This window comes from Thermobia domestica, chromosome 10, assembly GCF_964235325.1.
Source record: "Thermobia domestica chromosome 10, izTheDome1.hap1.1, whole genome shotgun sequence".
In the NCBI taxonomy this organism is placed as follows: Eukaryota; Metazoa; Arthropoda; class Insecta; order Zygentoma; family Lepismatidae; genus Thermobia; species Thermobia domestica.
In genome coordinates this window covers 267,379,650-267,404,419 of record NC_137463.1, presented here as the reverse complement: position 1 = coordinate 267,404,419, position 24,770 = coordinate 267,379,650, and the positions used below count along the sequence as shown (strand labels likewise).

At 35.5% G+C, this 24,770-nt stretch overlaps 1 protein-coding gene across 2 annotated transcripts in view; it reads right to left on the bottom strand.

Annotated features, from left to right (window-relative positions):
* LOC145663201 (acyl-CoA Delta-9 desaturase-like) overlaps nt 1-24,770 on the bottom strand; it is a 150,316-nt gene that overhangs the window by 26,849 nt on the left and 98,697 nt on the right. The window contains exon 1 of one of the 2 annotated variants that reach the window (XM_081729551.1): nt 20,634-20,771. The exons of the other annotated variant lie outside the window; for it this stretch is intronic. The gene's annotated coding sequence lies outside the window, so the exon portion shown is untranslated. Of the gene's footprint in view, nt 1-20,633; nt 20,772-24,770 lie in introns of those variants that run through there. 2 annotated transcript variants of the gene reach the window in all.

Here is a 24,770-nt window from a genome sequence, read left to right as displayed (position 1 = left end):
ATCAGGCGAGTACCCAGATTTTTTTTTTTTTTTTTTTTTTTTTTGCGAGGTGCCAAAGTTTGTGTCCAATACTATAAGACACTACATCTATATAGTGTTTAACCGGCGTTATTCTGCATATGAAAAAAAAGTACGTAATTGTCAAATTGCTACCTATATTCTCATCAAAAAATGATTGAATTATATTGCTTTATAAGGAAAGAAAGAGTACAAATTGTAAAAATTGTACACAAGAAAGTGTACCAATACATGTGGAGTTACCAAGTTTGGGAGGTTCGGACACAGTGGACCCCCCCCCCCATTGTGAATGCGCCCCTGGTAAGAAATGACAGTAGCTATACCTTAGGACTGAGTTAACATTCGAACAAATAATACACGAGACGAGAAATTCCTCTTCTCATTTAGAAAATGATACAAGAATCGAAGTCAGAAGTAACTTTTTAAACGTGAGAGAAATGGAGGAACATGACTTCCGTTTTGTTCTTGAGTCTCGTGGCCAACACTAGTTAACAGTCTAGTCTTAGAGCTCGAACACTGTCCCCATCCGGATCCTGCTGCCTACAGTCGGACAATTTGTCCATGCCGACCAGATGCCACGGTCGGATTGCCGGCCCCGGACACCGGCGTCTTTCAGAGCGATTTTCGACCACGATGAATAGTTTTCTTGCCGAGCAGGAGGCAAAAAACCGGAAATGAGCATTAAATGCGTTGGCGCCGCCGTTGAAAAGAGGCCAGCATAACGAGTCGGCAGAGGGTCGGTATTGCCGACTCTGACGGTCGGCAACAGTCGACAAAGAATCGCAAAAGGCATTTAATTTTAAGATTTTCGACCGCTTGCCTCCTTAGCAAAAGGTCGGCAGCTTTGAACAAGTAGTTCGTCCGGCGGCCTGCCACCGTCGACGACTTCAATCCCTCTTTCCGACCGCGACTTCCTGATGAGGGTGTTAGTGTTACATGATTCATAGTATAAAAACTATGAATTGATAAAGTGATTGTACGAACATTGTGAAGAGAATTTAATCAATATTTAAAGGCAATAAAATCATTACATTATATAATTCAATAATAAGTATGATTAAATGTTATATTATAACCTTCGTGCACGTCTTGTAACACGGAGAGATTCTAATTTTTACAAATCAAGGCATAAATTTTGAACACAACTTTACAAAATGTGATTAGACGAGAAAAAAATCTTCTTCAGTCGAGACGAGACAAGATTTGAAAAATTACGAGACGAGACAACAAAACCTTATTTCTCGTCTCGTTTCGTCTCTTGTCTCGAGAAACAGTACCTACCTTTCTATTCGTTAGAGTTCCAAACTATGCTATGCAGAAATATTGGATGTCCAAAATGTTGTCCCAACCTATGTCCGTCGTCAGGTAACAGATAGAGACAAACAATTTCTAATATAAGGTTCAGCGTTCCAAGAGTAGATTTCGTTGGGGCCCTTAACCTCCTACTAAAACCGGAAGTGATACAAGTCTATCATTTTTGTTCCAATGTTAAACGTAATAGAGAAAGAACAGTAAAACTGTGACTTCAACAAGATTCATCATCCACCCTACAGTCCAGATTTAGCACCGCAACCTGGAGAGCAACAGCTATGTGGACTGGAGCATTGTTATGCGACATCAACACAAAGCAAGTGGTTGCAATGACTGTCTCGAACGAACTTACGCAGTTAATCAATTGAAACTGATACATTATTTTTTCTGTAGATGGCACTGCATGTCATGAACGGCTTATTCCAAGTGACGATTTTTCAGCGTCAGTTCGGAAATTTTTGGAAATACCCAAGGGCGCCGATTTCTCTGTAAATTGGGGGGGGGGCATTCGGATGCAGAAGGTATATACAAGAGGATTTTAAGACAAATTGCACTCAAATTATGCCAAATATTATATATTCATAAATAAAATAGGGGGCCCATAGAAGCTTCACTGTAATAGCCTTCTTCCCCATACATCGGCTACTTGAAAATACTTGTTCTAGAGTCGGCCAGTTGTAATTACATTTATGTCCCTGGTACATACTAGGGATGGGCAAAACCGGTTTTGAAAAAAACCGAAACCGGATCCGGTGAAAACCCGAACCGGTTTTGGAGAAAACCAATAACCGGTTTCGGTGAAAAACCGAAACGTTTTTTTTTAAAAATTTTCAACAGCCGGTTTTGGTTTTTCTAAAAACCGAAAACCGACAAACCGGTTTTTGTGTCTACCACTAGTACATACTATAACTTGGATAATCAATTTCTCCTACTCTACTCTTAGTTTTTTCTCCTTTGTATCACTCAGAGCTCTTCCGTACTATATGATTAACATGTTCGACTTTGTGCGTAAGACTACGGTTCGATTTTGAGTAGGATTCAATGTGGTATTCATACCACGTTAAGCTATATACCCTAGTCCCTCATTGAGCTCCGTGGCTAAGCGGTTAGCGTACGCGCCTATGGCGTGGGGGACTAGGGTTCGATTCCCAGCCAGAGCTCATGTGGTTTGGATTCCACGTTAATCAGTAGATACCGTCTCATATAGCCTCGCTGCTGAAAGGGACATTAAACTCTAAATCAACTCAACTCAACCTAGCTCCTCATTGTGATCCCTGTGTTAAAAAGGGATGTTAAACTCTAAATTAAGATATTTGTGTTACAGTTACAGATAAATCAGCTCTTCCTATATCCTTATCAAGATTTTTATTCTGACACTAACTAGAGGATACTATACAGTACGGTAAATGTGATATAGCCCAAAATTATGGTTAACTCTAAGATTTAATTTTTCTACAACTATTTGTGATATTGTCCAAAGATGAGACAGAAGGCAACGGATACATCACATCGAGCTAAACAAACGTTCTTGAGGGTAAATTACCATATAAAATTTTAAAGAGGAAAATTAATTTTTAAAGTGAAAAATTAGCTTTTAAAGAGAAAAATAATTTCTTATGAGGAAAATTAAATTTTAAAAAGACAAACGTAAATTTTAAATTCACAAACGTTCTTGAGGGTAAATTACCATATAAAATTTTAAAGAGGAAAATTAATTTTTAAAATGAAAAATTAACTTTTAAAGAGAAAAATAATTTCTTATGAGGAAAATTAAATTTTAAAAAGAAATTTAATTTTTAAAGAGGAAAATTAATTTTTAATTAGGAAAATTAGATTTTAAAGAGGAAAATTAATTTCTAAAGAGGAAAAATTGTTTCTAAAGAAAAAAATAATTTTAAAAGGGGAAAATTAATTTCTAAAGAAGAAAATTCATTTTAAAGAGGAAAATTACTTTCTAAAGAGGAAAATGAATTTTTAAAGAAGAAAATTAATTTTTAAAAAGGAAAATTAGTTTCTAAAGAGAAAAATCAATTTCTAAAGAGGAAAATTCATTTTAAAGAGGAAAATTAATTTTAAAAAGGAAAATTTAATTTTTAAAGAGGAAAATTAATTTTTATGGCTCTAAAATGTATGAAAATAATAATTGGTTATTATTAGTCTGCTGAACAAAGCAGTTTCATTTGGTATTTTGTTTGGATGGAGCAAGGTTCTCCACTGAAATAAAAAAAAAGCACATTTTTATTGGTATATTAGTATATAATTGATAAAATTTTTGTATTTCTCAAACACAAAGAGCATTTGTCCCAGGCGTTTCCAAATGACATCCTTCCTGAAACATTATTTAACTTATCTCTTGTGTGTTTATTGCTGTTTTTTCCGTAAGGTGACATATACTTCTAGCAGTCATACACATTTTCCCAACAGTGACACACATCTATCTAACACGGTCACACATAAATACCCTTAATAGGGACTCCACATAATAATAATAAAAAGAAAACAATACTCAGATTTGTTCCAGATTTACTAACTCACATGATACTGAAGAACTGTGGTATTTTTAATGTTCTCCCACTTCAATGGATCAGCTATGATAACTTTTTTCTTCATTGTAACACGTTAGACAAAAAAAAAGTTTAATTTTTTCCGCACAGCAGGAGAGTGTCATTATTATTGTTATCAATGAGACTGAAAAAGTAACATTGAAGACAGCCGGAAGTTACACATTTTTCTTAAGACCAAAAGTTTTAATTTAATGATTGCAGTGCATCGAAATTACTTTCAATGCTTCATATACTAAAAATTGCAACAGGATGTTTCCTAGTTACGAAAAGCAAAGAAGAAGGAGTCGAAAATTTTTGCTTACGTCACAGGAAGAAAAGCGACTTGTGGTTAGTGTGACGTCACTGGTTATGGTTACGTTCTTCCAGGGGTCTATATAATTGTTGAGCAATACTAAAAATTCATAATCTAAATATCGTTTAAAGGCAATGTTTCAATTTTTACTATGTATTTAACTCTATTAATCATTATTACAGGTTACATCTTGAATATAAATCTCATTCCATGATCCGATTACGTTTCACAAGTCATAATTCACAAACAAGGATGTTACAAATAGAGGATCTGCCCATATGTATCTTCATCCTATTAAATCGGTGAAGCCAAAACGCAACCGAGCATCGGCATGTCTGATTGGCTACACTCGTTTCTACCATCGTCTGATTGGCTACTTTCGTTTCCGCCATGATTGGGGTGGCGAAACTTTGACGTATGACTTCAAGATTTTGTTGTTGGGGCACATCCTCTATTTTATAAGATCCTTGTTCACAAACTTCTAATAATTCAAGCATTCTTCTCCAATTTTCTTCTTTTTGTTATAACAACGGTATGTGCACTAATTTAAACAGATTCTGTTCCAATTCTGCCCCTAACATTAGAACTATAATGTGTCTGATGAAGGCAAAGTTAATTTGCCGAAACTGTAACTCTATTATTTACTAGTTAATATATGCTTTGGTCAGAATTTGTCTGTTATTCTAACAATAGTATATATAGCCTATAAATTTACTGAGTTTATGAAAGAAAATTTATTAAAGTAAGGATGATACTGTATATTAAAAGGAGCTGTTAAATATAGGAAACGCAAATTGTCATACTTTTAAGTACCTCATTGCTAATATTGCAACTATTTTTTGATAAGACATGAACATTACTTTGTGATTGTACTTGTTTTACATCAGAAACATTAGAACTATAATTACTTCATCAATTAAGATGAAAAAGAAACTATTTCACTTAGGTGTATAGAAATAGTTTTATAATAGTTAAAAAAAGAGAATTATGAAATTATAGTTCCCGAAAATACATAATGCATATAATATAGTTTCGTAAATGTTGTAATAAAATATTATTGATTACCTCGTTAGGATGTATTAAGTTATACTACTGTAGCTGTCTTATGTTCACGGTAGCATCCTGGATTGATGTCTTTCCGCACCATTAAGTTAGTACTTCTCCACAATAGAGTCTACAGTGCTAACTGGTCGATAAAATCTAGCATTTCATCTAGTCCGCGTCAGGGCAAGGCGAAGCTGGAGGGCCTGTGCGGTGGTGCGAGCATACATTCGTAGCAAGTAAGCAGATTTGCGACGATGGGTACGAACAAATGGCAACTTTGTTTGGTTCATTATTTGCTAATAGAATGATTCGTTCTCATGATTAAAAGTATTGTCACTTTTCGTGTTTGCGTAAGGATACTAACCCATGATGGCAATATAAACTTACCATAAAAAACAATGTATTGTATAAATATTTTTGCATCAATATATAGCTTTCTCAAAGTAATGTAATTTGGATACATAATATAGGTCTATACAGTTCTCCCTTTGGAGTTGGAACATTTAAATGATTCAATTTGCAGTTAGTCGATTTGGGTTTGGAATATATTTCAGCTCGTTTTTATGCGGTACTGGATAAATCTTGTGAAAGTCGTACGCACGGCAGGGATTTGTTCAAGTTCTGACTTCACAGAAACGCTGTTTTATTACCGAATAAAATAGGATTCAGTGACTTCAAAGTTTTTTTTACAGCAACCCATCACGTGGAGGAGGGATCTAAAGGAATTGTATACCATAGAGTGGGTAGACCTATTCTGCAGGACAAATTATTTCGGTACAGATGTGTAGTATGAATTCGTCTCGATCGTAACGAACTGTACTAGTCACCTTGGAAGACCATATAGTAGGGTTATCTTTCGTCCATTTCTATCTGGACAATTACGGTTGGAAGACTCTTCTCAGGATGTCCCACTGGTTTACATTTTCGTACCGGGTTCCAGTCGTGACAACTTTTCCTCTTTTATATATGGGGCTTACCCTCATGGCAGTATTCTTAAGGTGATCTATACTCATTCCTTCTCTTTTTCTTCAGGTTTAATTCTGTAGACCAGTCCTTTGCAGTTGTTTGCTGCATGACCTAGAAAAATGCTGTTACGATCGGAGAAATGCCAGAAAACAATAGGTTGAACGACTGAGAGGAAATGAAATGAAGTAAGCATTGGTAGCGTACGAATAGTGATAGATTCTCGAGTACAGTTTCTGCAAGAACCATGGACTGTACGCCTTACTTACCTACCACCACTGTCTTTTTATCAACAGTGTCTTTCCTGCTTGCCCCTTTTACTTTCTGTGCGGTTTGCTAAGAAAGGGAGCAAAAATTGATGACGTTACAGAGCATTCAGTTGGAAATGAGTGTTGTAAACCTTACAAATTAGTAAGTAATGAAACTCTTACTGAAATACTTAAGGTAAATATATGAATGCTGTTATGCACTAGTTTCTTTGTAAAGGTTCTTCAAGTAAAAGCGTCAGAATTATTTTTTAGCTTAAAGTCCTACAATCATACAACAACGCTAAGGGAGACGGTGAAGATGAGACAAATGATAATCGTGGAATGACTAAAGTGGGAGGAAACGGGAGAACTCCACTTAAACTCAAGTACGTAGTGTTTATTCAACACAAACCCTACTTTGCGTGGCCTGTGATCGACCACTAATCCCATGCATCAGAAGTGAGTGCGTTATCGCTGAGCCAACGAGCTCGCAAGAATTTTGAAAATTTCGTATCATTTTCGTTCTATTGTTTATATATGCTATTCATACACAACTTTATTGATTTTATTTGAGTTGTAGAATGTTTACCATTTTACACCGAAACACGCGACAGCAGTAAGAGGTAACAAATAAAATAGCATAACAACAGAATTTCAATTAAAATATATTAAATTTCATAACTATATTTCAACTTAATTTCGCAGAATCCATATTGGAAAATTGTTTCAGGAGTAAAATATATCTATGGCGTATAAAAGTCTGCGAAATTCAATAGAAAGCCTATGGATGAGAGTCCTTTAAACTATTGAAGTCCAAGTTTGTCAACATAAAAGACACTTACATTACGTGTAATGCAAATAGGTACTAAAGGGGGTGACAAACATCTTGGCATTTGAAGGCGGCGCTCCAAATTTCCTTCAAATGGAGGGAATTTGATACTTCCCCTCGAGCTAAGAAATTTCCTCCTTTGGAACCATATCTTCGATAGTGCTGAATGGGGATAACAGTACTTTTTGCAATACTACCTCTCTCGCATATTGAAAATCCCCCTGAATATTCTGAAATCACCACTGCTTACAGCTTTTCGTTACAAATAAGCGGATAATGATGGGATAATGAACATACTTAATATTTAGTTCTCAACTATGTACGTTAGCTTTGTAATTCATATAATGTTCTCTCCTAATTGAAGTTGAAAGGAGTTATTCAGAGAAATGCCCAGTCTCTGCATGAAAATAGGAACACAAGTAAAATAAAAATGACTTCTGCAGGGTTTGAACACAACATTTGATTGCCAGACTATTGATCCAAATCACTCGACCAGTTCATATGCAATCGCAGATCTCCTTTTTGATTTTTGTGTAAAGTAGTATTCTGCTCTAAACTCGCTTTTGTTTAGTCCGATATGACTGAGTTTGCGGTGAATATTTGGAAGTTACAGCTCTTGCAATGTACAAAAGTGTTTTTTGAATAAATCACACTGGATTTTACATCCTGATATCTTATATAAAACAAGTTGACCCCGTGATATGATTGAAGTTGGATTGATCGTAAATGTTTTCATAGTTAGGAGTCTGGATATACGAACCTGCTTAACATGGGGATTTACTTGTGGTACATTCCCTCATATTTCATAACTTTTTTTTTCTAATTCTTCTATCTCTTATCATGCTCTTTTGTAAAACTCGTCGCTTGCTTTCTCTGTTTACCATTGTAATTCGTTCTCTAACTTCCTGTATATCTTTCTACCGTCTTCTGTATCAATCTGTTTCCACATCTTCCTTTCCCTAATTTTCAGCAACATTTTTTCTGTAACCCATGTTTTCATAGTCATTCTGTGTTCGCAGTAACCTACTACTTCTTCTACAGCCTGCTGTATGCAGAGTTTAATATGCTCCCACCGTCTGTTACTACCTGCACCTTTCCTTTCCTCGTTTGGGTTTAATGCCTCAGCTTTTCTTTCTACTGTTCTCCTATCATTCTTATCAGATTTATATCATTATGCATACGCCATAACCTGGTGAATACCATTCAGCTTTAGGTCCTGGTTGCTATTTTTGATTTTCCTTATAGCATACTCCAGAATAAAGTTGAATACTAATGTCGACAACGCATCTCCTTGTTTCAGGCCATTCTCGACATGGAAGCTCGTGAACAAGAATTTTCTTACCCGGACTTTACTTTGGGATACATTTAAACATACCTTAATTACTCTAATTAGCTTTTACTGTATTCGAAATTCTGTAAGAATGCTATAAAGTGTTTCTCTCTTAATCGAGTCGTAAGCCTTTCTAAAATCAATAAATGATTTATGTACCGGGGTATTGAATTTCCATTTCTTTTCGAATACTTGTCAAATGATAAACATCTGATCGATAATTGATCGCATTAGCCTAAATCCGCACTGATAATATCCAATAATTTCATCTGCGTATGGGATCAATGTTTCTAATAGAATGTTTGAGAGGATTTTATAGGAAGTTGATAGAACAAAATGCTTCCATATTTAATACAATCAATTTTGTCGCCTTTCTTGTGAATTGGAACAGTGATTGATTCTGTCCACACTTGTGACTATTCCTCCTTGTTCCAGATAAGGAGAATGAGTTTGTGTATCTTGTTCTACATTTTCCCTCCAGCTAAAACAATTGTTAAGCATTATCATCTATATTCTCAACAAAAATATATTAGAACCAGGTTGTTCTTACCCTTGCGTAAATACACGGGAGCTTCTAGTTTTCCTTTAAAGAGAGTGGTTCCCAACCTTTTTTGACTGACGATACACTTTACTGAACCCACACGACATCGCGACACGCTTGCTTCATTTTATATTAATAATAATTTCAATTATACCAGTGTAGTTCTATAAATTTCTGGACTCTATGTACAGGGTGGGCAGCTATATTGTGAACAATGCTTGCTATCTTTAAGCATCGTAAGGTATTATTCTGCATGTACTCTATCCTGAGTGACGTATAGATCTACAACGTTTGTGGATATCATGGCGCACCAGAGTGCCACCTGCGGGAGAAGTTGGCTTTTCCAACAACCACCCTCGGAACCTCTCGTGATCAATAATGACAGTTGAGCCGGTTAACAAAACCCCCAACATGAAACGTAGTTTCATCTGACCACAAGATATTACCGAAAATATCGAACCACGTCTTTCTTCCAAGCAAGCATCATCTCCCCATGTTCCAACCGATAATCCGAGTCTTCTGGTGATAATTCCTGGTAGTAATACGGTTTCCATGGACGAAAATTTAACTCTTTCTTCGGGACAGTTCGAATTTTGTCACCTTAAATCACTTTCTAAAATACCTGTCTGTGATTTCTGAGTACTTCGAGTGAACATTTCCTGAATCACTTGGACATTTTCCTTCGGCCTGGATGTAGAGGAGCGACAGCGTCTCCTAATATTTGCTAATGGAATCCGTGTCCATTAGCTTCGAATGGCAATTTCTTATGGTCTTTGCATCTATCGAGGCACGAGATCCTTCACATCGCACCGATCTCTGTAGTTGTACCGTGGATTGCCATACCAGGATGCCAGCTGAATCCGCTCGCGCAAGGTTAGATGTTGCGCCATAGTCCGCCACTGATACATGTAATGACATAAATGAGATATTGTAATAAATTCTACCATTGCAAGGAATAAAATGCTTTTTGTTTCATGAAAATTGATTAAATATTAAAAGTTACAGACAATTTTAAATAGCTAGTTAATTTCCGTCCACTCTGTAGTACAGAGCATTGTTGCTGTCGTTCAAGTTGTTGACTGGTACAGTCCGTCTCAAAATTCATTTTAACTAGCTATTAAATGCTTCATCATTTTAGAATTCGAAACTTTCGCGATATTCCTTACGGAATTGAGCGACATTGTTTTTTTAAACCACTGGTCTGAGGAATAAAAATCACTACATTTGGTGGCCAACCTGGGCCCACAGACGAAATTTGCACATCGGGAGATTCTAAGTTCAGTTCAGCGACTGTTTCCTTCTCCTTCTTTATAAGAAAAGAAAGCGTACAGATAAAATTTATATGCTACATCAATCATTATTCTGCTAAGAAAGTGTAGTTTAAAAGAAAAAAAAGTGTACAAATGTACAGAGTGGTCCATAATTATATATGATGTTTCACTGACTGTACTATTTGTATTCAATTCTGGACAAACAGTTTCGATATAGCAACACTGGATAACGGTTACTGGGTTAGAACCGTTAGTGTATGCCAGACAGGATGAACGAAACATTCCCCGAAACGCTGGATCGGTCGACGTGGGTCTGTGGAATGGCCATCTCGATCTCCTGATTTGACCATATGACTTTTTCTTATAAGGTGTTTTAAAGGACAATATGTATCAACATCACATACGCAATTTGGGCAAACTACGGGAAACTATCACAGAAGAATTCCACAGGATACCAATACGGGTCTATCAAGCTGCTTGTGACCATATTGTCCTTCGTCTCCAAGTATGTATGAATTTGGATGGTGCATTGGTAGACCATGACATGGAAAATAAAGATTAAAATCCGTGTAAGGAAAGATATGAGAATAATGTGTTTACGTTCAAGTTATGTTGCTAGTTTCTTTATCACAGTCTTTGAAACACCATATACATAATTACGGACCACCCTGTATGAAGATTTACGAAATTTTAGAGGATACATCATCCGGTGTACCCCCGTGTAGGTGCACCCCTGTCTGAAAAGCAGCTATTAATTTATTTGATAACATTTAGCATCAAACAATCCATTTATCAAAATTGAGTTTTTTACTGTCATTGTTGTGTATGGAGAACAAAAAAACGCGGAGGCGATCTTTTACTTGAGATACGAATCAAACTGGTCTCATTTGTTTAGAAATACTTCCTCGGACGTCCTAAAATGAAATATGAGAATTTGATAAAGGAGGTAAGATGTCCCTAGTTTGATCTTCGGCTCCTGGTTTCTTCCACATTCTCATTCCACCAAGTCTTTCATGATCATTTCCTTTCATTAAAAAAAAAGAAATAAAACCTTTCAGTTTAACATTCCACGATTATGCCTTTTAGGCAAAGGGAGACTATAATGATTAAATCAAGTGAATGATTATGAAAGTATTGGTGGAATGAGAAAGTGGAAGGAGACGGGAGTACTCCGAGAAAATACACGGACATGGTGTCCACCACAAACTTACTTGGCCGCGGATGGAACGACGCACCAGAAGTAAGCGCTCTACCACTGAGCCACCGTGCCAAGGGCGTCGATTTCTCTGTAAATTTGGGGGGGGGGGGACATTCAGATGCAAAAGGTATATATATAAGGGTTTTAAGACGCATTCAAATTATAACAAATATTGTATATTCATAAATACAACAGGGGGCCCACATGAGCGTTTCTCCCTCCATGTTCGGCGCCCTTGCACCGTGCCCCCTACCCCCGTTTCATTAATCATAAATCTGTTTTAACCTAAAAGCCTAAACACAGGACACAAAACTAAGCATTTGTTTTCACTTAATTCAAACGTCACTATTCGCTCTACACAAAGTACGAGCAACAAGTTCATGTTTTAATTTGTCTGTCTAAAACAAAAAATGAAGATGTCTTTGCAGACCTTGCTATACCACTCATCAAAACAGGTTTTTTTCTTTCTTTTTTTACTTTCCTTCCATTAACACGATTATGTATGCTTTGCAGTTCGTAGAAAACCTGTTTGTATACAGCGACCCGATAAAGTGCATAACGTGTTGACTTTGTACACTGCTGTAAATGAATGAAATAAATTTAGTAAATGCATTTTTATTGTAGTACGTGCATCAAATATCAGATACTATAGCCCGAAGACATTCATTTGGGTTTTGGCTGATCTTTCGGCATCTTGTAGTCTACAGTAGGGTTTCTCAACCTGGGAATCGCGAAGATAAGCGGAAGAAATAAATATAATTAGAAACTAATATCGGAAAATATTTTTAAATATTATTTTGGATTTTTTCTGATAGACATATCTTTATTTGAGTTGAGTTGAGATTAACGTGCTGTTCAGCAGCGAGCCTATATGAGACGTGGACCTGCTGATTAATGTGGAATCCGAACCACATTAGCTCCCGCCGGGAATCGAACCTGGGTCTCCCATGCCAAAATATCTTTATTTTTATACATCTATTGTTAAGAAAAACCAAAAATGGGTCTACAGGTGCAGAGTTTAAAAATCAATTTAAATGAAAGAGGTACGATATGAAACTAATGAGCAATGCATATTGAAATACCAGAAAAATACAAATGCAACAAAACCTGCATATTGAAATAGAATTAAAATTTGAAAGCTAATGAGATATCTAAGCATGATGTGATTTCATTAGTGCGGCAATGTCCGGTTCAGTCTTCATGATGCACATTGTCAAGTCATTTAAAATAATCAATAACTTTTCTAATAACTGTCCGAGTTTTTTAAAATCAAAATTAGAAATCACTGTTTTGCCTATGAAGGGAATTATAAAGTTTTAAAATTTTCAAACGGCCTTCATTTTGAAACAGTATGGCGGGTTGAATTTGATATTTGTAATGTGAACGAACTGACCAAATTTATTTGTAATTCATTCGTTTTTAGGGAAGTTACTGTATCCACTATATACAAGAAATGGATTCTACTATTATAGAAATAGATGGATATCGCGAGATATAGGTACATTATAATACAATTATTAAAAATCCCACACAAGCTTATTACAAACCAGAAATTATAATGGGGTCGCTGGCAAGAGGATGTGATAAAATGGGGGTCGTGATAGGAATTAGATTGAGAACCACTGGTTTAGAGAATACATTTCAACATCGTCTCACTGAATGTGTTGCAACGGCAGTGGCGTAGCTTTAGTTTGGTAGCTATGTGTCCCACACGATACTTATTACTCCTGCTTCTAATAATGTGCACTTGTTTCATTTCCCCTGATTTTACTTATTTTCCGAGTACTAAAAACCCGCTGTTATTTGGATAATCGCCAACACAGTATTGTATTCCTTAAATGAATCTCGGAAACTAGTTCATACCATGTTGTTAAAATGAAAAGTTAGCGAGGATTCCTTTTGAAACGCAAAATAGATTATTTCCACATTTTTTACAGAATGTCTTACATTTCTATTGTTTTAACCTTACTTATATTCTTGACAACTGAGTTGTACTTGACTGAAATTGAAATTTGGACGAGTTTCGCTACACAGTGTGAAACTACAGTAGATTTTCAAACTATTAGAATTCAATACTCAAACTTGAAGTAGTACGTTTAAAACTACTGGTTGCAATAAATTGATAAGATCAAATATAAAGCCTATTTCTCGGACGCTAAATCAATATCAGAAAGCTATTACTCTCCATGCATTACTACCTTTGTTATGTGAGGAGAAAACTTGAAAACGGAAACCATTAATATGAACCACTTCCGGATTGAATATATAGTTAAGGCAAGGGAGGAGATAGAATCTACTTTTGGGAAGCTAAATCTATTGAAAAAAAGCAGCTTCTCGATATCTTTAACCGGTTTTGCTCCACGAAAATCAGTATTTAAATTGGAAGTAGTAGTAAATTTCAACCACTTCCGGTTTCGCTAGACTGTTGCGGGTTGTGATGATTTGTAATCTTGAGATGCTCAATCAATTATGGAAAACAGCTTGTCGCTTTTTATTACCAGTTTTGTTCTATACCGATAAATGTTGAAACCGGAAATGGTTAATTTGAACCACTTCCGTTATGAATAGAGGGTTAACGGAGAAAATGGAACCTATCATTGGGATACTGAATCGATTGCGGAAAATCGCTTCTCGATACCTCTTACCATTTTTGCTCTGATACTTGTCGACAGAAGGACAAAACCATTCTGTAAGATTTCCGACACTTATGCATAGCATAGTTTGGAAGTCTAAAAAGCAGTGAGCGTTCTAGTTTCGCAATCAGGAGGTCCCAGGTTCGAATCCTGTTTCTGACCATCCTGAGTTTCCTCAATCAAAACAAGGAGCTCCTCCGTGGCTAAGCGGTTAGCGTACGCGTCTTTGGCGTGGGAGGCCCGGGTTCGATTCCCGGCGGGAGCTCATGTGGTTCGGATTCCACGTTAATCAGTAGGTTCATGTCTCATATAGCCTCGCTGCTGAACGGGGCGTTCAATTCAAACTCAACTCAACTCAATTTAAACAAACGAATGCATTGTTCTTGTTATTGATGTAGGTTGAGTAAATATGTCTCAGATTCTCGTATATCTGGATATTGTTAGAATTCGTTAAATTCCAACAATCGTAAATTCCAACAATTAAATTCCAAAATCGTAAAAATTCCAACAGAATTTAGATATACGGGCGTTTTTTCTTACGTTTATAACAAATCCGTGTCTCTACGAATGAACAGTTTCTACCTTAAGCAAAACACAACACAAAGTTGCCAATAATAATGTTCCGTTCTCTTATGTAGAACACGCGATGATTCACCAACTCTGTTTCCTGACTGCCCGCGGGGTTACTCCCACAAGTGTTTGTGATGATCCTAGGTTTGATATTGTGTGGCAGCACAAGGGTTGCATTCCATACAAATCTCATGCAGTGTTGATTCTGAAAGGAATGCTACATTATTTAGGATATAGCCCTTACCTGTGATACGAGAGATCCGTGGTTCGAATCCAGGTTTGAAGTGTACAACATTGATCTTGTCTGTCCTGTCAAGGTTTCCCATTTCATCTCACATTACCATTCCACCAAATTCTCCCATAATTATTCGCTTTCATTAATCACCCATCTCCTTTGGTTTTCAGTGGTAGAACGCTTACCTCTGCTACATGGGGTTTCTGGTTCGATCCCCGTCCATGTAAGTTTGTGGTGGATAACAAAGTGTCCGTAAGTTTTCTCTGGGTACTCCCGTTTCCTCCCACATTTTAATGCCACCAATTATTCAATCATTATTTTTTGCCTTAATCATCCGTCTCCCTTAGCCTAAACGACATAAACATGGGAGCTTAAACTGGAAATTTCTATTAATTTTTCCTTTGGCGTTCAGATCATAACCTTGGAATGTCAAGGAATTCATTTTTCAAAAATCAACCAAGGTCAGGAAACTTCTGCGTGAAATATACCTAAAGGAAAGGTGACCCACTCAACAGCGCGGTGTGAAGGGTTGTATACCCATCAGGCGTTTCTGATTTATCAGAGCAACCGCTTCTATATAACCTACTCGTTAATAATAAGAGGTCAAACCTCTTGACTTGAGTTGATTTTGAGTTTAACGTCCCTTTTCAGCAGCGAGGCTATATGAGACGTGGACCTGCTGATTAACGTGGAATCAGAACCACATGAACTCCCGGCGGGAATCATGGAAGCGCGGTGGCTCAGTGGTAGAGCGTTCACCTCCGGTGCTTGGGGTCCCTAGTTCGATCCCAGCTCGCGCCGTGTGGACTTTGTGGTGGACAAACACCGTGCTCGTGGGTTCTCCCGTTTCCTCCCACTTTCTTCATTCAACCATTTCATTCATTTCTCATCTTCACCGTCTCCTTTAGCCTAACCGGCATAACTGTGGGACGTAAACCTAAAGATTTATTTTCATTTTTTCCCGCCGGGAATCGAACCCGGGTCTCCCGTGCCAAAGGAGCGTACGCTAACCGCTTAGCCATGGAGGAGCTCAAACTTCTTGAAAGCATACTTTCTGAAGGAATGAAAAACTGTAATGACCCTGAAACGTAGATATGTATATTTAAAAGCCTATATGTAACTTGTAACAAAATAAACCAGGAATAGTAAACGAAAGCATTCGAAATATTCAAAATTAAAAGAAGATCATCTTTTCATTGCTTTTGCTACTGAAACCATGGGTGTTTTTAGTAAAGAAACAAGTAAATTTTTGACAAATTTGGGGTCACCTTTAATTAATAAATCAGGGGACCCTAGAAGCAAACATTTCCTGTTCCAAGGGGTAAGCCTTACCATTCAAAGACGCAACGCAATAAGTGTTTTAAATTCATTCCCATTCACACACAAAATGGATGAAATTTTTTATTTAAAATAAATCCTAAAATATTTTGAAATAAAAAAAAATTACCGTATTGTAAAAAAAAAGAAAAAAAAGATTTTAATGAGGAGTAAAAACGTAGATGCTACTTCTGTGACCAAAACTCTTGGTCTTTGACACCAATGTTCAAGAAATTAGATGATTATACAGGGTGTTTCAAAATACCAGATTACAGTTAGGAGCTAATATGTGCACTATCCAAAAATTCATGTTTCAGAATCCTAAGGTGCTCATGCAACAATTTTTATAGAGCAAGTTAGACTATAATTTAAAGTATTCACCAATTAACTCTATAAAAATTGTTGCGGAAGTACCGCAGGATTCTGGATATTTGGATAGGGTAGATACTAGTCCTAAATGAAGTCTTGACCCGACTACGATAGGTTGTATAGTATTGGAGCTATGAACCTTTAAAGCTATTTTTTTTTTATGTTTTCGGCAGCCTGTAACTCCGAAAGGAAGCATTTGTGCACCCAGGTTGGTGTATACTTTTTGTCTTATCTTGGTGTCAGGAATCTCCTCCTAAACGTTGTCAGTGTTGTTTTGAAACGCCCTATATATAAAGATAGCATTATGGAGTATTGTGCTACATAAATGTTAAAATTCATCAATTGCACACCGAGATAGACAAAATTCACTTTTATTTTTCTTTCTTTGGGGACAATGTCTTCAGTAAACTATATGTATAAAAAGATATAAGAAATTCTTGAATGAAGAAAGTTCTATAACGCACAGCAGGAACTAAATCTGGTGCAGACAACTAAATAAGATACTTAAAATGAGTGGGAAACGTCTCTGAAAGGAGCAAATTAACACGCAAGTGATAGTTATGAAGCCTGTGGGAAAAAGACGTGTGAAGAATCTGAGAAGAAGAGGTTTCATAAAATTGGATCTTTTTTAATGTTTTTCAGATACAAACTTAAGTCTGTCTCACATGTATATATTTTATTATTTTTTAATAATAATAATGGTATAATAGTACAAATTGCTAGTTTATTCGAGTTCCTTGTTGGCAACTGTTTCAACAACATTTACCATACCCTTGAGAAATGTTCTAATAAAGATTATTTCATTCTATAGTTAATCTTTCCATATTTCAAGAGACCTCATTACGGTTAATAATGTTCTTCACATTTGTCATAACAAAAATAATTTATAATATTACCTATATTATTTCTAACATTACCTGTATTGTATTATACATAATTAAATTTGTGATAACAATTAATTTTATGAATAGAGATTGTACAAGTAAGTTGAATCTCCTGGAAAGGTTTTTCTGTGGATTTTTCATTAAATAATTACTTGTTCTGCAGTAAGTATTTGTAAGTAATATTCGTTGTATTAAGTTATTGCCTTTAATACCACATTAAAATAATAGAAAGTCAAAAAACATATATATCCAGCACTACTAAACCCTTTTCCATATTACATTATCTTCAAACCCTTTCTTCCAATTGTAAGAGGGAAGTGAATACGAAAAATTGTAACTGGGTTAGTTTTTAGTACAGAATAGGATCTATTCAAATTTTGCTTCTGTGGCGATGAATTTTCCAGTTGCTAAAACCATTCTGTAAATTAGTGACATTAGTTATATCTTGAGTTAATAATTTTCCTCAGGGGGAATGAAACTTCCTCTGATTTGAATTTGTGGATCCCTCATTCGATTCTAGAATATGCAGGTTTTCTTATATAAAATCTCTTTTCATAGGATTATAATTTGTTGTTTAATTTCTTGCTTTTCCTCCACTTTATCTGCTGTATCAAATCTATACCATCTCAGTTTCTGTTGTGGAGCCGCAGTGGCTCAGTGGTTGAGCGTTCAACTCTGGTGCATGGAATTCTTGGTTCGATCCCAGCTCGCACCAAGTGAACTTTGTGATGGACAAATACCGTGTGCGTGGGTTTTCGCGGGGTTCTTCCGTTTACTCCCACATTCTTCATTCTACCATTTCTCATCTTCACTGTCTATTTTAGCCTAGCCGCCATAACCGTGGGACGTAAAACTCAAAGATTTCATTTCATTTTCCATATTCCACTATCTTAAAAACCTTTGTTCAAATTGGATCTTAAGTAAGTAAATACTAATAATTGTAACTGGGTTAGTTTTAAATACAGGATAGGGTCTATTAAAAATTTTGCTTCTGTGGCGATGAGCTTTCCAGTTGCTTAAACCATTAAGTAAGATAGTGTCAAATATATCTTGAGTTAATAATTTTCTTCTGGTCTGAACCTGTGTATTCCGGTTCGATTCTAGAATATGCAGCTTTTCGTATATAAAATCACTTACTCTTAAGATATTAACTTTTTCATGTTTTCCTTCCACGTCATTAACTTTAATCTATTTATACCATCTCAATTTTCGGCGTGTCCTTTAGTTATTATTTGTGATTCAGGAACATAAAAAAATATTTAAAAAATCAGTTCTAAATGTTACGTGGATCAAGTGCTAAAATTGAACACTACTTGAAGTATATTTTAGTTTTGATTCGATAAATTTGCCTGAAAGACAATAAATTTTCAGATTATGCATATGGTATAAGGTAAGTTATATATGAACACTGAGGAACGTGATTTATTGGATTTGTAAATTTGTCAATTTATTTACGTCTTTCTCCAAAGAATATGTTTATAAATACCCAAGCCATTGAAAATTAACACACAGAAAGATTTCCATAGGTAAAATTACAACACGTAACCGCCAAATGTATTGCCGCGACATAATTACTAAATTACTATAAACCTGTAAATTAAAAAATAAGGTTCAGATAATGACCAATGGTAAATTGTCATTATAGTATTATAGGATAATATTTTAATATTCATGCCAACCGTATTTCTCAAATATATTTTTTTATAATTTAATAAAATTGTCACAGTAACACATTTGACAGCTGATCATTGTAATATTTTATTCATAAATATCAGGGGCGCACCCAGAAATTTTAGTTGGGAGGGGTTCAAGGTCTCGGAAGTCCAATAATATAATACACTATGTTTATGTAGTATAGAACTGTGTTATTCTACACCTGAAAAGGGGGCATAATGGCTAACTGGTAAAGCGCTTACCTCTGATGCGTAAGGTCCCTGATTCGATTCCTGACTAAGTAAGATTATGATGGACAATACCATGTCCGTGGGTTTTCTCGGGGTACTCCCGTTTCCTTACACATTCTCATTCCACCAATTCTTCCATTATCATTCACTTACCTTAATCATTCGTTTCCCTTAGCTTAATGGACATAATCTTGTGACTAAACTTAAAGGTTTCATTTTCATTTTCTACAGCCGAAAAAGAAAAAATGGGTAATTTTTAAGTACTGACACCTATATTGACACGAATAAAGGTAAAATTTGATTGTTTTTATCTTTATTCGTGTTTTTTTTTAAAAAATAACACAGATGATAAGTAAGGTCAAATCTTTAGTCTATATCAGGTATTTCTCTGCTAAATAAGTATGGTTTTATTAAGAAAGTACACTCATGTCCAAAATTATTGTCGCATGTCTATAAAAATGTTGTTTCAGGAATATAATTTGATAACGAATTTGCCCGGTATTTCTTATAATGTTAGTATGTGTATAATCAGCAAATACACGTATGTGGCAAATTTCATGTCAAAAGAGCAGTAAATAAGAACAATAAAATTTTCTTGTGCATTTAGCAAGATTTTGTTTTACTCATTCTAATTTTCTTATTTATAATTCTTTTGCTAAGAAATTTACCACAAATATACATTTCCCGATTATACACATAGTATCAGTATTAAAAGTACCCTGCAAAATCATTATCAAATTATATTCTTACAAGAAGACAGTTATAGATATGCGACAATCAGTTTGGACATGAGTGTACGTCAAGTTACCAAGTTTCGGGATGTCCGGCCCCAGTGGATCCCCCGTGGGTGTGCCCCTGATTAATATAATAGTTTATGTCACTGAAAATATCAAAAAAGAGTCAAAACTGTGGAAGATCACGTAATATTCTTCTTAAGGGAAGCACAAGAAGATAACGTAATTTGTGCATAACATTGAAATTTATGCAAATTTGTTCCGGCACAGAAACGCCGGCATTGATACCGGAAAGTTGTCTAGATTGAAATCACTGTAGCAATAACATGAAAACACACTTCACTGTTATTTTTTTACGTATATCGGAACAACACTCACCCGTGCAGTACTGAAATGCAATTCACACTCGCGGCACGGGAACAGCAGTTCTATTCAGGATACGAGATGTTTTGAAAACGGAACGTGAGCGTTAATCTTTTATCTCCCTGTCTGTGGATGGAAGTCTGCTAGTGGCACTTTGTGGACAGAAACTCTTACCACATCGTCACCGGGTGCGCCTTTTTATCACTTGATGCATTGAAAGTGGAGGAGGAGGCGCGGATATTCCCTCCCCCTCTTCTTCTAACACACTTTCCTTTTTTTCGGATGCTTTCCTCTACCAACGGGATAAGAGGGAAAGGGAATACTGAAAATTTTCACACAAAGTAAAGGAGAAAGGGGAAGTGATTTAAAAACACACCCCCGCCCCTCGTTTGTTGCAGTTTTCTGCAAGTTTATTGGCAGTGACTCTGTCGTCACTTGAGAGAAACAAGCATCGTATGGTTTTAAATTCAAAGTAATGTTTATATGTTTTCTCCGTACTGATTATATATTATTTATAAAAAGGATTATGTAATGATTGGTCATACGTTAATTAAATAGTCATTTGTTTTTAAATCTTTACAATGTGTTTGTTAGAATCATTGGAAATAGGAGCTTACAAATGAGCCCTTCTACTCTTAAGAGTATTCACTACAGCGAAATTAAACTACCACTAATTTTAGTTTTTCTCTAATATCTTGAAAACAAATAAAACTATTCGAAAAGCAGAAACGTAGTGAACTAAACATGATGGTTTTGCATGTGATACCTTTACTACAATTCACCTATCTGCTTTTGGTATGCTGCTATTTACAAAACCCGCCAAAAAAAAAAAAAAATGCTAAATCTATTTACAGTTGCAAATCAAAAGCAGATAGATCAGTTGTGATAATGGTATCACATGCAAAATTGCATTGTCTAGTTCACTACGTTTCTGCTTTTCGAATATTTTTATTTGTTTTCAAGATATTACAGAAAAACTCTAAAATTAGTGGTAGTTTAATTTCGCTGTAGTGAATACGCTTAAAAGCTTCCCACAAATACGAGTACCATTATTTATCAAAATATGCATTAAATATAGGGTCCAACGTACGCTTTGGCTTGTGCGATAGGACAATGTAAACACAATTCTCTTAATTACGTTTTTCGGCTTTTTCTCTTAATTACGGATATGTTCTCTTACCTTCTTTTAGAAGATACACGGAAGTGTTATTTTGTGTTTAGCTACTGGTATAACTTTGCTGCCTGAACTCCAGGAGAGTCGATAGAACCATTCCATCGGCCCCGGCTAAAATACATATTTTATTCAACAAGTTGAGATAATCCGTAATGATAAGTTGCAGATTTATCGTGAGTTGCAACCTGAAAATATATTGTTATAAAAGTGATGATAAGTCTCTTTCTGAAGTACTTGTGTATTCATTGATACATATTTCAAAGCAACTTCACATTTTTAACATAAGTTCTTGTATTTTTACTCGAATATAATGAACACACAGAGAAAAAAATGTATGTGGCGTACGTAAAAATGTATGTTACATGCGTAAATCCTGTAGTTTGTGGACTTAACGTACACTATAGGTAACATACAGCAGCACATGTATAACTGCAAACGTATGTTTTATAATACTTTCCTTATAAGTGTTCCATCTATACATACTTTCCGTATGAAACAAAGAACTCTATACAGGCAGTAAGGAATTTCACATACAGATGAACGTATGTAACATATAGCTGACGTATGTAATATACGGAAGACTGTTAGATGTCAGACATGCTACAGCGGCTTGGATGTAACATTTAAGCGGATAAAGGTAGTACGTATGTAGTAGCATATGGATAACGTATGGTCCGTACAGATTTCCGTAATAAGCATATCGATCCCGTATATTTACACAATATACCGCTGTCCGGATAATGGAATTTTCTCAGCTCATCGATGCCAGAACGCACTCTAGTTCTAGAAGTAGAATTTAACCAAAAAGATTGTGTATTTGTTCGACTAACTACGGTATATATATATATATATATATATATATATATATATATATATATATATATATATATATATATATATATATATATATATATATCTTTATTTGCAGAAAACGTATTTCTATTGTTAAATAAATAGAATTATATAGAAGAATGTAAAAAAGAAAAGAAAACACGTAAATAAAAGAAATAAGAGTTACAATAATATTAAAAATATATGAAAAATATGACATGGTATAATTTTTGTTTTCGAAATTTGATATGTTATCATTCACCCATTTCGTTTCTGGTGAACTACTAACAGTAGATCTAATTGGAAATGCATAAGTTGCACTGACCTTTGACCATATTTTGCAACTTTGTACAAGAAAACGTAACAATATTTTAAAAAAACACTGCAATGACCTCTGATATATCAGATATCATTATCAGAATGACCTACTCTTTTGCTTGAATGAATTTACAAGAAAATTAGCGTATTTTGTTGTTTTCTTTATGGCAATAACCCTCTAATACATACACGCACACATATCATGACTGGAGATACATATATTGCATATCACATATTACTGTGTCACGTGATACTGCCACAACTGAGTTTTTTCTTTTAGACTGTGAAAGTAGATTTACTTCCAAAGTATAGTGATTCCAAATAAAACAGGAAGTAGGAATCTTTTTTTTTTTCATTTAACAACCCACAATTATGCCTTTTATACTAAAGCGAACAGATGATGAAGGCAAGAGAATGATGATGGAAGAATTGGTGGGATGGGGATGTGGGAGGAAACGGAAGTATCCCGAGAAAATACATTGTCATAATGTTGTCCACCACAAACTTACTTCACTGAAGTTCGAACCAGGGACCCTAAGCACCAGAAGTAAGCACTGTAGCACTGAGCCACCGTGCCTCAAACACAGAGTAGGAAATTTATTTCTCCTAGTTGCAATAGGGGATAAAATCGTAAATAGAATTCGTTCTAGACGAGCTAAATCCATATCAAAAACAGTTTCCCTATATCTTGTAGTTTTTAACATATTACCAGTGATGATTTCATAGCGTAGCCCTGGGGAAATCTCCTCCCGAAGCCACAAGATTCCCCCCTCCCAGAACCGAATAGCTATCCCATCTTGATACATGTAAATTCCCAGTAAATTCGTAATTCTACTTTTCACCCCCAGTTTACTGCAGTTCCCACGAAAAAATCTGGATTTATCACTGCCTATTGCGATTAGCTTTCAAGCCGGAAATGGTAGATTCCTCCCACTTCCGGTTTGAATATAGGGATGAAAGTGGAAATGAAGCTTATCCCTGACATCCTGAATTTATATCAAGAGGCCATTTCACGCTATCTGTTTCACCCATTCTGATTGGTTTTTCATTCACACCAGGCAAATGCCGGGATGGTGTCTAACATATATGACCCAGTCAGCTTCCTTCCCATTCCCCGGATAGTATGATTACCGAGAGACGGGCTATCATGGCCAAAGATGCCGAAAACCCAGAAATTTTATTCCTAATTCCTCTAGCTATTTCTTACTGCTTTTGCTATACGGCACGGTTTCTCAACCTGGGGGTCGCGAAGATAAGCGGAGGAGATAAATATGATTAGAATCTAATTCCGGAAAACATTTTTAAATATTATTTTGCATTTTGTTCTGATAGGTATATTTTTATTTCTATACATACTTTTAAAAACAAAACAAAGTAGATCTACTAAACATTTTCAACAAATGCAAAATTGTTTAAAAACCAATTTAAATGAAAGAAGTACGATATGAAACTAATGAGAACTGCGTTGAAATACCAAAATAAAATAAAAATCCAACAAAACCTGCATACTGAAATACAATTAAAATTGAAAGCTAATGAGATAAGTGAGCATTGTGTAATTTCACTAGTGCGGCAATGTCCGGTTCAATCTTCGTGACGCGCATTATCAAATCATTTAAAATACTCAATAACTTTTTAAACAAGTATCCAAGTTCTTTTAACCAAAATTAGAAATCACTATTTTTAGAAATCATTATTAGAAATCATATGACCCAAAATTAAGGGACTTATGAAGTTTTAAAATTTTCAAACGGCCTCCATTTGGAAACAATATGACGGGTCGAATTTGATATTTGTATTAATAATATGAATGAAGTGACCAAATTTGG